This window comes from Mustela putorius, unplaced genomic scaffold, assembly GCF_011764305.1.
Source record: "Mustela putorius furo isolate JIRA1106 unplaced genomic scaffold, ASM1176430v1.1 tig00003845_pilon_pilon_pilon, whole genome shotgun sequence".
Taxonomy (NCBI): domain Eukaryota; kingdom Metazoa; phylum Chordata; class Mammalia; order Carnivora; family Mustelidae; genus Mustela; species Mustela putorius.
The window spans coordinates 90,523,849-90,543,343 of record NW_025421998.1 but is presented as its reverse complement, the minus strand read 5'-3'; positions in this window follow the sequence as shown (position 1 = coordinate 90,543,343).

The following is a 19,495-nucleotide window of genomic DNA, read 5'->3' as shown; positions in this document are numbered from 1 at the left end:
GACCCTTCATCTGTGTGGCGTGAACAAGTCCAGCTCGCCTCTTCCTGCTGACATCTCTGTAGTCTCACCTACAACTGGAGAAAAATACCAATAGCTTCTGCCGGCTTTAGCTCCAGTGAGACTTTGGGTTCTGCATGGGGGCATTATCATGTCACAGGGATAAGACAGTCTTGCTAACCATTCTGTTGAGGCAGGAAAAATCAAGTGGGGAAAGCTTCCCAGGAGAAAAGCAGTTGGAAGTTATGAGGAGCATTTGCTTATTGAGTTTATTGAAGGAGAAATAAAATAATGAGGAAGAAAGGTGTGGAGTATATGTAGAAAAGGGTATCATAACATTGTCGATGCATAAAAATGTTATCACATTAGGGCGCCTGGGTGGCTCAGTGGGTTAAGCCTCTGCCTTCAGCTCAGGTCATGATCTCAGGGTCCTGGGATCAATCCTTGCATCGGGCTTTCTGCTCAGCGGGGAGCCTGCTTCCTCCTCCCTCTCTCTCTGCCTGCCTCTCTGCCTACTTGTGATCTCTGTCAAATAAATAAATAAATCTTTAAAAAAAATGTTATCGCATTGAGAAAGGTCTTTAAACAACAAAATATGAGGAATTGTTGGCAGGACAAGGTCACTGAAGAAAATAGGATGAAGATTCCTAGGAAGAAGCTACAGGGACACCTATTTGTCTTGATGAAAGGAATAACATGATTGTGGTGTTTTAAAATGGAATCATTTCTGTGCCTGTGAGCTTGTGAAGACCCTTTCCATGGAAATACAGAAGTGTTGACCAGATAATAGCTACAAGCAAGCAGTGTAAAAGAATATTCTGCATGAGAGATTTTATAACCTGACTTTTGCCCAGCTTCACTGAGGTACCATTTATATAAAATGAAATCCATCCATTTTGATTGAACAGCTAGATGAATGTTGTTAATGGGATACAGTCCTGAAGTCAGAGCCAAAATCATAACACATTACAATGGGCTGTAGATTTGCTGTAGACATCCTTTATCAGGATGCAGAAGTATCCTTCTGGTTCTAGCTTGCTAAGAGTTGCTATCGCAAATGGAAGTTGGATCTGTTCAAATGCTTTTCGGCCTCTATTGGGAGTATCAGACATCTCCTTTTTCGGTTTGTTAGTATAGTGATTTGCATCGATGGAGCCTTTGAATTACAAACTCCTGCATTCCTGGGATAAGTTCCACTTGATCATGATGTTATTATGTGTTTATATATTATTAGACTCAATTTAATAGATTTTTTGCATTGATGCTCATAAAGGATAGTTATTTGTACTTTTCTTATAATGTCTGTGTGGTTTGGTTTCAGGGTAATATATTTTATAGATTCAGTTTGGGAGGTGTTATAGGCTGGGTGTGTGTGTCCCTTCCAAATTCATATGCTGAAGCCCTAACCCCCAGTGTGATGGTATTTGGAGATGGGGTCTGTGGGAGGTAATTAAGACTAGAAAAGGTCAAGAGGGAAGGATCCTCATGATGAAGTTAACACCCTTATAAGAAGAGACCCAGAGATATAGCACCAGTGGGCTTTCTCTCTCTCTCTTTTCCCCATGCACTCACCATGAGATGCTGGCCCCCCACAAGCCAAGAGAAGAGGACTCAGAATGAAGCCTACCTTGCCAGCACCTTGACTGTGGACCTCTAGCCTCCAGACCTGTGAAAAATAAGTATCTGTTATTTAAACCACCCTGTCTATGGTATTTGTTATGGTGGCAGGAGCAGACTAAGATGGGGGCATCCTGTCACTTCAGCTTTCTGGAAGAGTTTGTATGGAATGATTATTTTTTTCTGAAATGACTGGTTGACTTCCCCAGTGAAGCCGTCTCGGCCTGGGGTTTTCTTTGCAAGAAAAAAAAAAAAAATTTAACTGCCAGTTTAACTACTCTGTTCCTTTTTTGCCCTCATTCCAGTGTGACAAGTGCTTTTTCATCTTTTTTATTTTTTCCTCTGAGATTTGAAAACCAAATTCTTATCTCCTTATTTCATCTGTTATTTGAGAGCTTGGGTATGTTGAGTTCTTTTATTTTTCCCAAGGCAATTATTTTTTTATTTAATTTTTAAAAATTTCAATATCTTTTTTTTTTTTTGCACAGAATTTTTAACTTTATTATCAGCTACTGAGCTATGAGATACAAACCAATCAAAAACATTCCAGTTGGTTGAAACAGGTGTGTCCATTTACACTACACAGAAGCCAGAGTCATATCTTCTGAGCCCAGAGCCATCCCTCTAGGGAAGGACGGCCTCAGCTTGGGGGTAGAGGAACACGTTAAGTTACAATAGTAAGAGTCTCATCCACCCAGGAAAGTAGTCAACAACCACAGCCACATTTTTTGTGGGTGCCAAAAACTTATCTGAAATTAGTTTTTAAACCTTCTTTTAATCATCAAGTTTTCAAATGAAAACAGGAACCCCTCTCCTCCTGTAGGCATTCTAGCTATCTACCCAAGAGACTTGAGTACTTCAATTAAGGCAACTGGAAGCCCACCTTAGCCCAGTATGTGACCTGTCCTTCGTTTGCCAGTAAATGCAATCCAACAGAACGCGCTCTGGGGAAAAACAGGAATTTATGCAGTGCTGCCTCTGGTACAAGGGGGACACAGTCAAAGCAAAAGGCCACGGAGGGCTCCCTGAGGATCCAGTAGAACTAAAAGAAGCTTTCAACTGTCCAAATTAACTGTGCAACTGGATCTCGGGAGGCCAGTGCCCTGCAGCAAGGAGTAGTGTATAGGCCCATCTACGCCCAGGAGAGGACCCGGCTTCCGGCAACTATTACAGTGGCGTCCAGAGTCAGTGTCTCCCATCCACAGCACAGCTTTGCTTTGATTCTTGCTTACCACGAATCCCTCTGCACCGAGGGGATTAGCACTTCAGTCTAGAACTTCAGCACAGAGCTGGGAGACGCCATGAAATCCTCTTCTCTGCATCCAGCCATCTCTGGCAGCTCTCCTCATAGTGCTTTCAGCTCCCCACTCCCCTGCAGACGGACAGCAGGACAGGTGATGGGAGAAGCTGGGCTCAAAACCACGGGAGCTGGACAAAAGCAGCTGCCCAGAGTCAGACGCTCTGGCCTCATAGTCTCTGATCATCAGTCTCGTAGGAGACTTAAACAATTCTTTTTTAAAATTTTCTTAAATTCTTTTTCTTTGTGAAAAACCACTGGTCTACGCTTTTCATATGTCTGGCAATATACCTCTCTCTTTTTTTATTTCTTATTTCTTCTTCTTCTTCTTCTTCTTTTTTTTTTTTAAATTCTGAGTCTGATGGGCATGAAAGATTGTCCAGTTTTGGTAGCTTCTCACCTCTAAATGGAGGTCATCTTTTGGGAGGGATGGTTACAGAAGCTTAGTAGTAGAGGGGCTCAGGGGTGGCTCAGTCAGTTAAGCTTTCAACTCTTGATTTTGGCTCAGGTCATGATCTCAGGGTGGTGAGACTGAGCGTCATGTTGGGCTCTGCGCTCAGCAAGGAGTCTGATGAAGCTTCTTCCCTCTCCTCTGCCCTTCCCCGTGCCGCGCATGCTATCTTGCTCTAAAATAAATAATCTTTTTTTTTTTAAAAAAAACTTTAGTGGAAAAAACTGGAAGACTCTGACATCTTAGAACACACATTCATCCTCGAGCTCATGTTGCTCCAAATCCACGCGCGACTCCAGGCTGGCAGGAATTTTTCTTCACTTGTGCCGAAGTCACTCATGTAGGAAGTACTTTGTGTGATTACTTAGCATTGATTTACCATCTACTGACCAAGATCAGCAAACTCAGAACTTCCTGCCTCTCACTTTTTGTTGTTTTACCACAGTATTAGCTAAGATTAACCTACAAAAATATTATCTCTATGGGCTTCTGTTTGTCCCTCTGTCTTTTCTGCTAATATGCCATGTTAATAAGAGCTTAGCAACCAGCCTGCTCTTCTAAGCATGGAACACATGGTTTGGCCATTCTTTGCTATCATACTCATTCAGTGAGTGTTGACCCTTTGTTATCACTCTTACAGTACAAAAACACACAGAATCTCGCCAGCACAGCCAGAATTTGCTTTCCCGTCTCTTGGCCAGGTTTGTACTTAAGGTGAAAAATTTGGTGAGAGAGCATTCCGGGCAGAGGTAATGACCAATTCAAAATCCATGAGGTAAGGCTGAACTTTTGTATTAAGGACGAGCAAAAAAGCCAGTGGGGACAGGGACCATGGTGTGTGTGCTGTGCTGTAAGGCCGAGATCTGCTAAGGTCTGTTCTGAGTCCTCTCTTGGCCTCTTCCAGCAGCCTGGTCTGATTTTCACTGGACTCAGCAACTCAGCACTGTGCCTTGTACTAGTGTTGGTTTTCTAGCTTTATTTTTAACTACAGTGTCCAATCTAGGGTCCAGTTTTTCCCCTGCAAGCAGATGCCTCTAACCAATTCTGTACCAATCACAGTTGGAAGCTTCTTCCTTCCAAGATTCCTTCGCTTATGGTTTTCACTCTGAGTCTTTTGAAGAGAAAAGAAATACAGAGTTGTGATTGTTGTTTGTTTCTGTTTTTTAGAAATAGTTCCATGTGGTCTCCGGTTAAGATGGATAATGTCAGGTTGATTTTCTCTACCTCTGGATTTGCTAGCAGTTTTCTTTAGAATTTAGCATTTTTCTGAGTTTGATCAAAGTGTGGCGGAGCTGATCAGCTCTGGTGATGCAACCCATGCTTAACAAATCTCACACAAAATAGAAAAGCAGAATGCTGATTCACTAAATTTCATTGGGAATTATGACCATGAAGGGACAGAATGTTCATATCTCCATAGTTGGTGCACTTTTTTTCCTTGTGAGCAAGCTTCATAAAAGTTGATTTATTAGAGGACAATCCAATGAGGATGAGTCAGAATAAAATGAGTTATTGTGGTGTTGAGAATGTTTACTGTTATCAGGCCTAATGCCCTGATGCTCCCCAAAGGACTCCATCTATCAGAAAAAACAAATGCTCACATTAGCCTGAGGGTTCTTACATGGTCAGAACTAGAACAACTTCAGCCAACATTTACATCTAATTCTTTCTCCCCATGCTTCTTCAGCTGAAAAAAATGTAATACCTAAAGTAGACAACATGATAATTTCTTGTGTTCTTTTCTTTTTTCAGGCACATGGTAATACTACACCTTCCCACCTGTTGGCATTAGACAGAAGCATTTATGGTTCCCTTTAGTCAATTAGTTGAGAGTGAAAAGCACTAAGAGCCAGCATGTGAGTTGCAACCGTCTCCTTCCCCTGCCAGAGTGATTAGTGAGGCCTTCTTCATCCTGCATCTCCAAGTGAGGATGATGTGGAGAAGAGTCTCAGCCAATACCACATCATAAGCAAGACATAAAACTTTCTTATTTTAAACCACAAATATTTAGGGATTGCTTGCTACCATGGCAAAATTAGGCCCGTGTTGATGGATACAGATACAAGTACCTGTCATAGGGAGCCACAGAACAACCTTAAATACATGGGCTCCATGGCAGAGAGTGAGGACAATTTGTCACAGACTGGAAGGGTGAGGGTCAGAATTACTCGGTGGCTAAATTTTTGGTAAAAGGAACAACTACTTAACAGGCACGATGAAGCATTCATACAGGCACCAAGAATCCATGGCTAAGTACAGAAAGAGAAAGAGGCAAGGGGAAGAGAAAGCCAAGAAATTATCAGGAAGATTCGTGACTCAAAAGAAAATTGGGGGGTGCCAAGGTGGCTCCGGCAATTAAGCATCTGCCTTTGCTCACGTCATGATCTCAGGGTCCTGGGGTGAACCCTCATGTCTAGCTCCCTGCTCAGTGGACAGTCGGCTTTGTCCTCTCCCTATGCTCCTTCCCCCACTCACTCTCTCTTTCTCTCTCTCATGTAAATAAAAAAAAAAATCTTAAAAAATAAAAATTAAGAAAAAAGAAACTTGGGTGTGGCCATCGCTCATAGAGCTGATTGCAGTAAGATAGAAAAGGCAAAAATATGTTTTAGAGAATTGTGCTGTCAAAAGAATCAACAGCCTAGACTAAATAAATCACGACTACCTGGTATTTAAAAATATCCTGGGGCTCCCAATTGTAAATAGGCAAGAAGTGAGCTGGGAGAGTCGGCCAGGTTCTAAGAAGACCTCCGATGAACTATTTCTAAAAAACAGAAACAAATGATGCCCAATTCAGATACAGACAAAGAGGATAATGTAAAAACAAACAAACAAAAGAATTACACAGAGTATGAATCCAGGGAGAAAACTGGACAAGTTAGCTACGCCCAAGAAGGAGAACTAGAGCCTATTTAAGAATCACTTCCTCCAGGTGTTGGGGGGAGTCCTTAATACAGCTTTTCGGACGCTTTTCAGAACTGGGTTCTGAAAGACTGGGTTACGTGGGACTAGTGTATGCTAGGTGGCCCCAATTGTTTTTCTGCCAGAATGTTTCCTGCAGCTATCTAGTCTGGCTCCATTACTGGGTATTAGATTTTGGAGACATTCATAGGCCTTCAAAGTCTAGAAGAGCCACATCCAGACCTAACATCGAGATAACTGCACAAAAACCACCAAATTCCTTAGAAACTCTGGGCTGTGGAATTGACATCACGACTAGGAAAAACTTATGCCTTGCTTCCCTTCGGTGGGCGGCAAGTTCCGTATGGGGGTATAGACAGGACTAAATATTTTCTTACCAGAATTGTGAACTATGATCCTCCTTGGGGCTATTTACCAATCTTTTAGTTATTTCCCTTTTCCAAGCCTGAGAGGATTGCAGGGGCCTACTCTTTTGAGGAGAGCCATGGCCATTTGACCAGGATTTGGCTAGGAAAACATGAGTAGCTATGATTTGTGTGACGTCCAGGAAAAAGTCTTTAACAGTGAGTGCTGGTTTGTAATTCCCTCTCTCCCTGGTCACTGGTCACGTTCCAGATGGTGAAAGCTCTGTCATCCTAAGGCCTCTGTGACTGGTATGTATGAGATGAGCATGGAGCATAAGCAATAAACAAAACTATGATGTATTAATCACTTAAATTTTAGGAGCATTTTTGTTGTGGCACAGGATAAAACACCCTGACTTACACCACCCAAAGCTAGATCAAATAAATAAAATAACACATATTATAGCCTATTTTCCTCATGATTACAACAATCTTAAACAATACAGGCACTTCCCACTGCATTGCACTTCACTGATACTGCATTTTTGACAGATTGAAGGTCTGTGGCCAAGAGAGTCTGGCGGCGCCATTTTTTTCAATAGCGTTTGCTCACTTTGTCGAAGTTTGGTTCTTGTCACAATATTTCAAACCTTTTCATTATTACTATGTTTGTTACAGCGATCTGTGATCAGTGATCACCGAAAGCTTGGATGATGATGAATACTTTTTAGTAATAAAGTTTTTTTAAGTTGACGTTTGTATATTTATTTAGACACGCTATTGTGTATTATGTCAGCATAGTGTATAGTGTTGTGTGGTATCGTATAAACATAACTTTCATGTGAACTAGGAAACCGAAAAACTCATTTGACTCACTTCACTGTGATATTCACTTTACTGCAGTGGTCTGGAACCAAACCCACAGTATCTCCAAGGTATGCCTGTTTTAGCAAAGGAAACTCAATTCTCTCAAAAAATGTACCATAAACAAGTTAGATCCAGCTCAGGGATGCAACAATATTTTAATATAAGAAAATGTATAGAGGAGTCAAGATGGCGGAGAAGTAGCAAGCTGAGACTGCTTCAGCTAGCCGGAGATCAGCTAGATAGCTTATCTAAAGATTGCAAACACCTGAAAACCCATCGGCAGATCGAAGAGAAGAAGAACAGCAATTCTGGAAACAGAAAAACAACCACTTTCTGAAAGGTAGGACCGGCGGAGAAGTGAATCCAAAGCGACGGGAAGATAGACCCCGGGGGGAGGGGCCGGCTCCCGGCAAGCGGCGGAGCAACCGCGCACAAAATCAGGACTTTTAAAAGTCTGTTCCGCTGAGGGACATCGCTCCAGAGGCTAAACCGGGGCGAAGCCCACGCGGGGTCAGCGTGGCCTCAGGTCCCGCAGGGTCACAGAAGGATCGGGGGTGTCTGAGTGTCGCAGAGCTTGCGGGTATTGGAACGGGAAAGCCGGCTACAGAGACAGAGCCGACAGTAAGCTCGCAGCTCGGCGTTACCTTGAACCGGTCACAGGCTCGGTGAGCTCGGAGCGCGGCCGGAGGTCAGGCAGACGGGAGTAACTGGGCGCGGTTCTCTGAGCGCGCACTGAGGAGTGCGGCCCTGGGCTCTCGGCTCCTCCGGGCCGGAGACCAGGAGGCCGCCATTTGTATTCCCGTCCTCTGGAACTCTACGGAAAGCGCTCAGGGAACAAAAGCTCCTGAAAGCAAACCCGAGCGGATTACTCACCCCGGCCCCGGGTAAGGGCGGTGTAATTCCGCCTGGGGCAAAGACACTTGAGAATCACTACAACAGGCCCCTTCCCCCAGAAGATCAACAAGAAATCCAGCCGAGACCCAGTTCACCTACCAAGGAGTGCGGTTTCAATACCAAGGAGAGCAGCAGAATTCCAGAGGAGGAGAAAGCCAAGCACGGAACTCATGGCTTTTTTCCTGTGATTTTTTTTTAGTCTTGCAGTTAATTTAATTTTTTCTTTTTCATTTTTTTTTTTTCTCGCCTTCGGGTAAAATTTTTTTTTTAACTGTTACCTTTTTCTTTTTTAACGATTTTTTACTAGTTTATCTAATATATATATATATTTTTTTTTACATTTTTCTTAGGTGTTTTCTTTTTCTAAAAAATTCTTTTCTTTTCTTTTCTTTTTTCTTTTTCTTTTCTTTTTGTTTTTTTTTTTCTTTCTTCCTTTTTGAACCTCTTTTTATCCCCTTTCTCCCCACTCACGATTTTGGATCTCTTCTAATTTGGTTAAAGCATATTTTCCTGGGGTTGTTGCCACCCTTTTAGTATTTTACTTGCCCCTTCATTTACTCTTATCTGGACAAAATGACAAGACGTAAAAATTCAACACAAAAAAAAGAACAAGAGGCAGTACCGAAGGCTAGGGACCTAATCAATACAGACATCGGTAATATGTCAGATCTAGAGTTCAGAATGACAATTCTCAAGGTTCTAACCGGGCTCGAAAAAGGCATGGAAGATATTAGAGAAACCCTCTCGAGAGATATAAAAGCCCTTTCTGGAGAAATAAAAGAACTAAAATCTAACCAAGGTGAAATCAAAAAAGCTATTAATGAGGTGCAATCAAAAATGGAGGCTCTAACTGCTAGGATCAATGAGGCAGAAGAAAGAATTAGTGATATAGAAGACCAAATGACAGAGAATAAAGAAGCTGAGCAAAAGAGGGACAAACAGCTACTGGACCACGAGGGGAGAATTCGAGAGATAAGTGACACCATAAGACGAAACAACATTAGAATAATTGGGATTCCAGAAGAAGAAGAAAGTGAGAGGGGAGCAGAAGGTATACTGGAGAGAATTATTGGGGAGAATTTCCCCAATATGGCAAAGGGAACGAGCATCAAAATTCAGGAGGTTCAGAGAATGCCCCTCAAAATCAATAAGAATAGGCCCACACCCCGTCACCTAATAGTAAAATTTACAAGTCTCAATGACAAAGAGAAAATCCTGAAAGCAGCCCGGGAAAAGAAGTCTGTAACATACAATGGTAAAAAATATTAGATTGGCAGCTGACTTATCCACAGAGACCTGGCAGGCCAGAAAGAGCTGGCATGATATTTTCAGAGCACTAAACGAGAAAAACATGCAGCCAAGAATACTATATCCAGCTAGGCTATCATTGAAAATAGAAGGAGAGATTAAAAGCTTCCAGGACAAACAACAACTGAAAGAATTTGCAAATACCAAACCAGCTCTACAGGAAATATTGAAAGGGGTCCTCTAAGCAAAGAGAGAGCCTACAAGTGGTAGATCAGAAAGGAACAGAGACCATATACAGTAACAGTCACCTTACAGGCAATACAATGGCACTAAATTCATATCTCTCAATAGTTACCCTGAATGTGAATGGGCTAAATGCCCCTGTCAAAAGACACAGGGTATCAGAATGGATAAAAAAAACAAAACCCATCTATATGTTGCCTCCAAGAAACACATTTTAAGCCCGAAGACACCTCCAGATTTAAAGTGAGGGGGTGGAAAAGAATTTACCATGCTAATGGACATCAGAAGAAAGCAGGAGTGGCAATCCTTATATCAGATCAATTAGATTTTAAGCCAAAGACTATAATAAGAGATGAGGAAGGACACTATATCATACTCAAAGGGTCTGTCCAACAAGAAGATTTAACAATTTTAAATATCTATGCCCCCAATGTGGGAGCAGCCAACTATATAAACCAATTAATAACAAAATCAAAGAAACACATCAACAATAATACAATGATAGTAGGGGACTTTAACACTCCCCTCACTGAAATGGACAGGTCATCCAAGCAAAAGATCAGCAAGGAAATAAAGGCCTTAAATGACACACTGGACCAGATGGACATCACAGATATATTCAGAATATTTCATCCCAAAGCAACAGAATACACATTCTTCTCTAGTGCACATGGAACATTCTCCAGAATAGATCACATCCTCGGTCCTAAATCAGGACTCAACCGGTATCAAAAGATTGGGATCATTCCCTGCATATTTTCAGACCACAATGCTCTAAAGCTAGAACTCAACCACAAAAGGAAGTTTGGAAAGAACCCAAATACATGGAGACTAAACAGTATCCTTCTAAAGAATGAATGGGTCAACCGGGAAATTAAAGAAGAATTGAAAAAAATCATGGAAACAAATGATAATGAAAATACAACGGTTCAAAATCTGTGGGACACAACAAAGGCAGTCCTGAGAGGAAAATATATAGCGGTACAAGCCTTTCTCAAGAAACAAGAAAGGTCTCAGGTACACAACCTAACCCTACACCTAAAGGAGCTGGAGAAAGAACAAGAAAGAAACCCTAAGCCCAGCAGGAGAAGAGAAATCATAAAGATCAGAGCAGAAATCAATGAAATAGAAACCAAAAAAACAATAGAACAAATCAACGAAAGTAGGAGCTGGTTCTTTGAAAGAATTAATAAAATTGATAAACCCCTGGCCCGACTTATCAAAAAGAAAAGAGAAAGGACCCAAATAAATAAAATCATGAATGAAAGAGGAGAGATCACAACTAACACCAAAGAAATACAAACTATTATAAGAACATACTATGAGCAACTCTACGGCAATAAATTTGACAATCTGGAAGAAATGGATGCATTCCTAGAAACATATAAACTACCACAACTGAGCCAGGAAGAAATAGAAAGCCTGAACAGACCCATAACCAGTAAGGAGATTGAAACAGTCATTAAAAATCTCCAAACAAACAAAAAGCCCAGGGCCAGACGGCTTCCCGGGGGAATTCTACCAAACATTTAAAGAAGAACTAATTCCTATTCTCCTGAAACTGTTCCAAAAAATAGAAATGGAAGGAAAACTTCCAAACTCATTTTATGAGGCCAGCATCACCTTGATCCCAAAACCAGACAAGGATCCCACCAAAAAAGAGAGCTATAGACCAATATCCTTGATGAACACAGATGCGAAAATACTCAACAAAATACTAGCCAATAGGATTCAACAGTACATTAAAAAGATTATTCACCACGACCAAGTGGGATTTATTCCAGGGCTGCAAGGTTGGTTCAACATCCGCAAATCAGTCAATGTGATACAACACATCAATAAAAGAAAGAACAAGAACCATATGATACTCTCAATAGATGCTGAAAAAGCATTTGACAAAGTACAACATCCCTTCCTGATCAAAACTCTTCAAAGTGTAGGGATAGAGGGCACATACCTCAATATCATCAAAGCCATCTATGAAAAACCCACCGCAAATATCATTCTCAATGGAGAAAAACTGAAAGCTTTTCTGCTAAGGTCAGGAACACGGCAGGGATGTCCATTATCACCACTGCTATTCAACATAGTACTAGAGGTCCTAGCCTCAGCAATCAGACAACAAAAGGAAATTAAAGGCATCCAAATCGGCAAAGAAGAAGTCAAATTATCACTCTTCGCAGATGATATGATACTATATGTGGAAAACCCAAAAGACTCCACTCCAAAACTGCTAGAACTTATACAGGAATTCAGTAAAGTGTCAGGATATAAAATCAATGCACAGAAATCAGTTGCATTTCTCTACACCAACAGCAAGACAGAAGAAAGAGATATTAAGGAGTCAATCCCATTTACAATTGCATCCAAAACCATAAGATACCTAGGAATAAACCTAACCAAAGAGACACAGAATCTATACTCAGAAAACTATAAAGTACTCATGAAAGAAATTGAGGAAGACACAAAGAAATGGAAAAATGTTCCATGCTCCTGGATTGGAAGAATAAATATTGTGAAAATGTCTATGCTACCTAAAGCAATCTACACATTTAATGCAATTCCTATCAAAGTACCATCCATCTTTTTCAAAGAAATGGAACAAATAATTCTAAAATTTATATGGAACCAGAAAAGACCTCGAATAGCCAAAGGGATATTGAAAAAGAAAGCCAACGTTGGTGGCATCACAATTCCGGACTTCAAGCTCTATTACAAAGCTGTCATCATCAAGACAGCATGGTACTGGCACAAAAACAGACACATAGATCAATGGAACAGAATAGAGAGCCCAGAAATAGACCCTCAACTCTATGGTCAACTAATCTTTGACAAAGCAGGAAAGAATGTCCAATGGAAAAAAGACAGCCTTTTTAATAAATGGTGCTGGGAAAATTGGACAGCCACATGCAGAAAAATGAAATTGGACCATTTCCTTACACCACACATGAAAATAGACTCCAAATGGATGAAGGACCTCAATGTTCGAAAGGAATCCATCAAAATCCTTGAGGAGAACACGGGCAGCAACCTCTTCGACCTCTGCCGCAGCAACATCTTCCTAGGAACAACGCAAAAGGCAAGGGAAGCAAGGGAAAAAATGAACTACTGGGATTTCATCAAGATCAAAAGCTTTTGCACAGCAAAGGAAACAGTTAACAAAATCAAAAGACAACGGACAGAATGGGAGAAGATATTTGCAAACGACATATCAGATAAAGGACTAGTGTCCAGAATCTATAAAGAACTTAGCAAACTCAACACCCAAAGAACAAATAATCCAATCAAGAAATGGGCAGAAGACATGAACAGACATTTCTGCAAAGAAGACATCCAGATGGCGAACAGACACATGAAAAAGTGCTCCATATCACTCGGCATCAGGGAAATACAAATCAAAACCACAATGAGATATCACCTCACACCAGTCAGAATGGCTAAAATCAACAAGTCAGGAAATGACAGATGCTGGCGAGGATGCGGAGAAAGGGGAACCCTCCTACACTGTTGGTGGGAATGCAAGCTGGTGCAGCCACTCTGGAAAACAGCATGGAGGTTCCTCAAAATGTTGAAAATAGAACTGCCCTATGACCCAGCAATTGCACTATTGGGTATTTACCCTAAAGATACAAATGTAGTGATCCAAAGGGACACATGCACCCGAATGTTTATAGCAGCAATGTCCACAATAGCCAAACTATGGAAAGAACCTAGATGTCCATCAACAGATGAATGGATCAAGAAGATGTGGTATATATACACAATGGAATACTATGCAGCCATCAAAAGAAATGAAATCTTGCCATTTGCAACAACATGGATGGAACTAGAGCGTATCATGCTTAGCGAAATAAGTCAAGCAGAGAAAGACAACTATCATATGATCTCCCTGATATGAGGAAGTGGTGATGCAACATGGAGGCTTAAGTGGGTAGAAGAAGAATAAATGAAACAAGATGGGATTGGGAGGGAGACAAACCATAAGTGACTCTTAATCTCACAAAACAAACTGAGGGTTGCCGGGGGGAGGGGGTTTGGGAGAAGGGGGTGGGATTATGGACATTGGGGAGGGTATGTGATTTGGTGAGTGCTGTGAAGTGTGTAAACCTGGTGATTCACAGACCTGTACCCCTGGGGATAAAAATATATGTTTATAAAAAATAAAAAATTATAAAAAAAAAAAAAAAAGAAAATGTATAAATGTAATTCACTGCATTAACAGATTGTAGAAAAAGCCATATGCTCATCTCGATACAGAAAAAAAAAGTGATAAAATTAAAGACTCATTCAATAAGCTAAAAACAGGAAACTAATTTAACTTGATACAGGGTAACAACAAAACCCCCTACAATATGCACAATTGTGGGGAAATACTGGAATCATTCTCCCTAGATTTATGAACAAGAAAGGGATTTCCAACTTTACTGCTTATATTTAACACTGCATTTGAAGTCTGAGATTGGAATAAGACAAATAAAATAAATTAAGAGCATAAAGATTGGAAGGGAAGAAATTAAAGTGTTGTTGTCTGCTACTGTTTTCATAGGAAATTTAAGTACAAATTTTCCCTTTTAAAGGAAACATTCACTGTGACCTGGTATCTATTTCCTACCTGTCCGACCAAACATTAGCATAGGTGTGCAAGAATTCGTATTTACCCTGTGCATAATAGAAGCGGCCTGGGAAAAAGGAAATGTCCGTTGAGAGAAAATGAATACGTTTGAAACAGTCACCCACTAGAATATTATGCAGGACTGAGAATAAATAAATTTCCTCTACATACAAAGCACATAAATTTTAATTATGGAATGCTGAGTAAAGAAGGTAAGCCTTAGAAGAAACATATAATAGGTTCTTTATGTAAAGTTCCAAAACTAGCAATAAAATTCTCTCTATAAATTATGATGTAAAAAAATCTGTGTGTTCACCAGCTGGAATTTAAATAAAAACTTGGGGGGAAAAAAAGGAATAAACTAAAAAGAAGTGTAAAAGGCCATAAACTCAATATCTGGTTGACGGTTGTATAAGAAGATGTGTCATGAGAGGAACACACAGGTAGATAAAAGTTATTGGCAAGGGCACCTGGGTGGCTCAGTGGGTTAAGCCACTGCCTTTGGCTCAGGTCATGATCTCAGGGTCCTGGGATTGAGTCCCTGCATCGGGCTCTCTGCTCAGCGGGGAGCCTGCTTCCTCCTCTCTCTCTCTGCCTGCCTCTCTGTCTACTTGTGATATCTGTCTGTCAAATAAATAAATAAAATCTTTAACAAAAAAAAGTTATTGACAATATTTTAGTTCTTGGTTTGGGCACTGTATTCTTAGGTATTCATTATTAAGTAAACATTTAAATAATACCAATAAAGTTAGAGATCTATGCATGGGCCACTAATATTAGATATGGAATAAGGGCTATATTGATTTTATTCAGTACATGTATGTATACACCTTTGATAAAAATATATGTACATTCAGTCAAATATAATAGAAATACATTTACATACATATATATATATGGTTAGACTCGAGACAGATGGACAGACACTCATTTTAACTCCCACATACAAAGGAATATATGTACAAATACCAAGAGGTTAACATACGCATGCACACACACACACAAATCCACACGTATAAACATAGGTACAGAAATAGAAAACAGTGTTGTGCTTTCAAAACTATTAAAATATGAACAGGTATAGATCTGGAGTGATAATTAAGCATGGGTGAATTGATGGATGGATGAAATGAAGTAATACCTACCTAAGAGCAGTAGGTTGAAGTCAATGAAATTCTAGAAAGATATTCAAAAAGAAACAATGATTTATGATAATGTTTAAGACATCAGAAATTAGAAGCCTTCTGTATACAAAATAATCTTCATCTCTAGACATATTAATGTATTTTCTTTACTTCTGTTTATTTGTCTAGCTTATAAAAATGTGTGACCCCCAACCTGGGAAGTTGTGATAGGATAATCATGGCTCCAGGGGGAAATCTGGCATCCAAATCATGTTGTCCAGCACTGTAATTTCCTTCAAAAGAATTGGCTTAACAGTGTCGAACTTAGAAAAGCTAAAGTGTGAATTTTCTAGTACCAGAAGTTCCACCTAGTCTGAAGGTCTAAAGTAGAAATAAACAGAAATCCAGGGAAGACTTTAGTTATCATTATTTACAGACCAGTATTATTGGCTCTTATCAACATATTGTTCCTTCCTCCTCTTGCTCTCTTGGCAGAAAATACCTGCAGTCATTTGAAATACATTTCCTAGCACCCATGACTTGGCTTACAAACATAAGTACAGTGGTAGAGAAGAGTCTTGTATTCGCGATCTCAAGATAACAAGTGTTATGGGGGGGTGGTCTCTTTAATCCATAAAATTTGAGGTGAAACGACCTAAAAGTGTGCCTTTACATTCAGTATTTAAGAATCCACAAGGCATTGGTGTCTGGAAGTATCTAGACTACTTTCTGAAGCAATTTACCAGAAAGAACAAAAAGGAAACTTGCATGCACCTTATGAGTGATAACGTGTTTTCACCAGGAATGTAATTTATGGCATTTGGTTCACTAACACACACCCCTTACCACCATATATTTTTAACCAGTGGATTCAGTGACTCCATGTATAACTGGAAATTTCTGACAATTACCTCTTTCAGGGTACTTCATCTTAACAATTCACATTGTGAAAGGCAATTTATAAAATAAATACCCAAGGATGGTATTAGCTTTTCAAAAAGAATAAAAAATTCAATTTATTAAAACCCATCAAATATATTTGAAATACATGAACTAATAACACAATTTCTGAAAGCTAACTGCTTATGTTTAGAGGATAATAGGGAACCAATTCATTAACTTGAAACTGAAATAAAGCAAAACAAAGTATTTATCTTGCCTTCCTGGTATGAATATTTTATAATCAAATAGAGTAAATATAAATATTACTCTATTACTATTACTCTATTACTCTAAATATAAATATGATTACTCTATTTGATTATATAAATACAATCAAATAGAGTAAACATCTTTTGTAAAGTATTTTAATCGGGAAATAAAACTAATTATTAAACTACAGTATCACTATTTTGCAGCCCCAGTGCTGAGCATTCACATTCAACAACTGCTGATGCCATAAAAACAGAATGAGATACTCTGTGCTTCCTGATGAAAAAACACAAGCAACACAATACCTGTGGTATTGCCGAAGGGACGGAAGACGAGGATGAGCAAGCCTGTGGATCTGACAATTTCTCAGAATTTTAGAGCGACAGTGAACATGTGGAAGCGAACCATAACTTAACACAATTTCAATTTTAAAACTCAGCAGAATTTTATAGAAATTGATAAAACTATTGCAATATTTATACATAAATTCAAAGGACAAAGGATAGGTTAAAAAAAAATTCTAAAAAGAATGAAGTTGGTGAACTTATACTGCCTGAGTTCAAGATTTACAACAAAACTAGAATAATCAAGATCTACAGATCGATAAAAGAGAACTGATATCTGAAGAATAAACTCATATTATTTCAGTTGGTTTCACATGAAGTTCACAATGGGGAAAAACTGTCTTTTCAACCAATCATGCTGGAGGTACTGAATATCCATAAGGCAAAAATGTCAATAGGACATTATGTGACAGGGCGCCTGGGTGGCTCAGTCAGTGAAGCGTCTGTCTTCGGCTCGCTCATGATCCCGGGGTCCTGAGACCAAGCCCTGCATCCCTGCCCAATGGAGAGCAATGCTTCTCTCTCTGCCTGACACTCTGACTATGTGTGCTCTCTCTCTGTCAAATAAATAAACAAAATCTTTTAAAAAAGAAGATTATGTGACATATACCCCAGACAGAAAAAGTACCCAAACAGATCATGGACATACATGTAAAATCTAAAACTTACTTGTGGAGCATAAGGAATAACATGGAGGACATTAGGGGAAAAAAAAGAAAGGTGAATTGCAGGAAATCAGAGGCAGAGACAAAGCACGAGAAACTGTGGACTCTGAGAAATAAACTGAGGGTTTTGGAGGGGTGGGGATGGGGGATGGGTGAGCCTGGTGGTGGGTATTCTGGAGGGCATGCATTCATGGAGCACTGGGCGTTATATGCAAACAATGAATCTTGCAACACTGCATCAAAAACCAATGTACTGTATGGTGACTAACATAACATAATAAAAATAAATAAATAAAACCATTACATTTCTAGACTAACCATAGTAAGGAAATTTTTGCTACCTTGAGATGAACAAATATTAACCCTAAAGCACAAATCATTAATGTTATATTAGACTTCAATGAAATTAAAACTCTTGAATTTCCAAAAGCATCGTTAAGAAATGGACCTGAAGCCACAGACTGGGAGAAAATATCCATAATAGTTTGATCTGATTTGTATCCAGAATATATAATTTTTACAACTCGGTAAGGAGAATATGTATACTTAGAACAATAAAAATCTGGAGGAAGACTTGCACAGATGCTTTGCTAAAAAAGATACAAATAGCTGACAGACAAAAGCAGCTTACAACTTTCAGTCATTATACAAATGCAAGTTACAACCTCAAGAAAGCCGGATATACATGCAGAATGGTCTTAATTAAAAAAAAAAACAAAACCCTGACAAATTTCATGTCTTGAATAAGTGTTGCTCTCAAACTCACAAATTGCTGGTGGCAATGCAAAATGTTATAGCCATTTCTGGAAAAGAGCGTGGCAGGTTCTTACAAAGTAGATCACATGCTTACCATACAATCCAGGAAAGCTACTCCTGTTTACCCAAGTGAAATAAAAGTGTATCTTCCATCAAAGATTTGTACCTGAATATTCACAGCATCTTAAGTAATGGTAGTCCAACCTGGAAGCGACCCAAACGTTTCCAGACCGGTAAGCAATAAACTGGTAGTATTATATGCAACAATGGATAACATTAGCACCAAAAAAAAAAAAGGAACAATATGTATACAATTAGTTGGATAAGTCTCAAAACATGATGCTCAGTTTAAAAAACTACCTATAAAAGAGTTGAAATTGTCTTATTTGAAATAATCCAAAAGACAAAACACATTTAAGGTGATATGATGTTGATTAGTGGTTTCCTTGGGCTGTTGGTGGGGAGAGGGATAATGGTAAGGGAGAAAGAGGAGAGGTTTTGGAGCCTCAGTACAACTGATTTTAAAATAATTTAATTCTGGGGGTTCCTGGGTGGTTCAGTGGGTTAAGCCTCTGCCTTCAGCTTAGGTCATGATCTCAGGGTCCTAGAATCAAGCCCTGCACCGGGCTCTCTGTTCAGCAAGGAGCCTGCTTCCCCCCTCTCTCTCTGCCTGCCTCTCTGCCTGCTTGTGATCTCTGTCAAATAAATAAATAAAGTCTTTAAAAAATAATAATAATTTAAATCTGAAACTCTTAAGGCAAGTAATAGTTCAGCATTTTTCTCCCTGGATATCACAAAAACCTTGTGACTCTGAACGCACTTTAAAAAATAATAATAACAGTAAGTATTGATACTTACTATTTCTCAGGTATATTTTATGCCTGCACTCCAAGGTACAAATCCTTATATCGGTAACACCGATTGCTGTAAAGCTCAGTAGCTTAAGACAGCAAATGTAGGTTGGA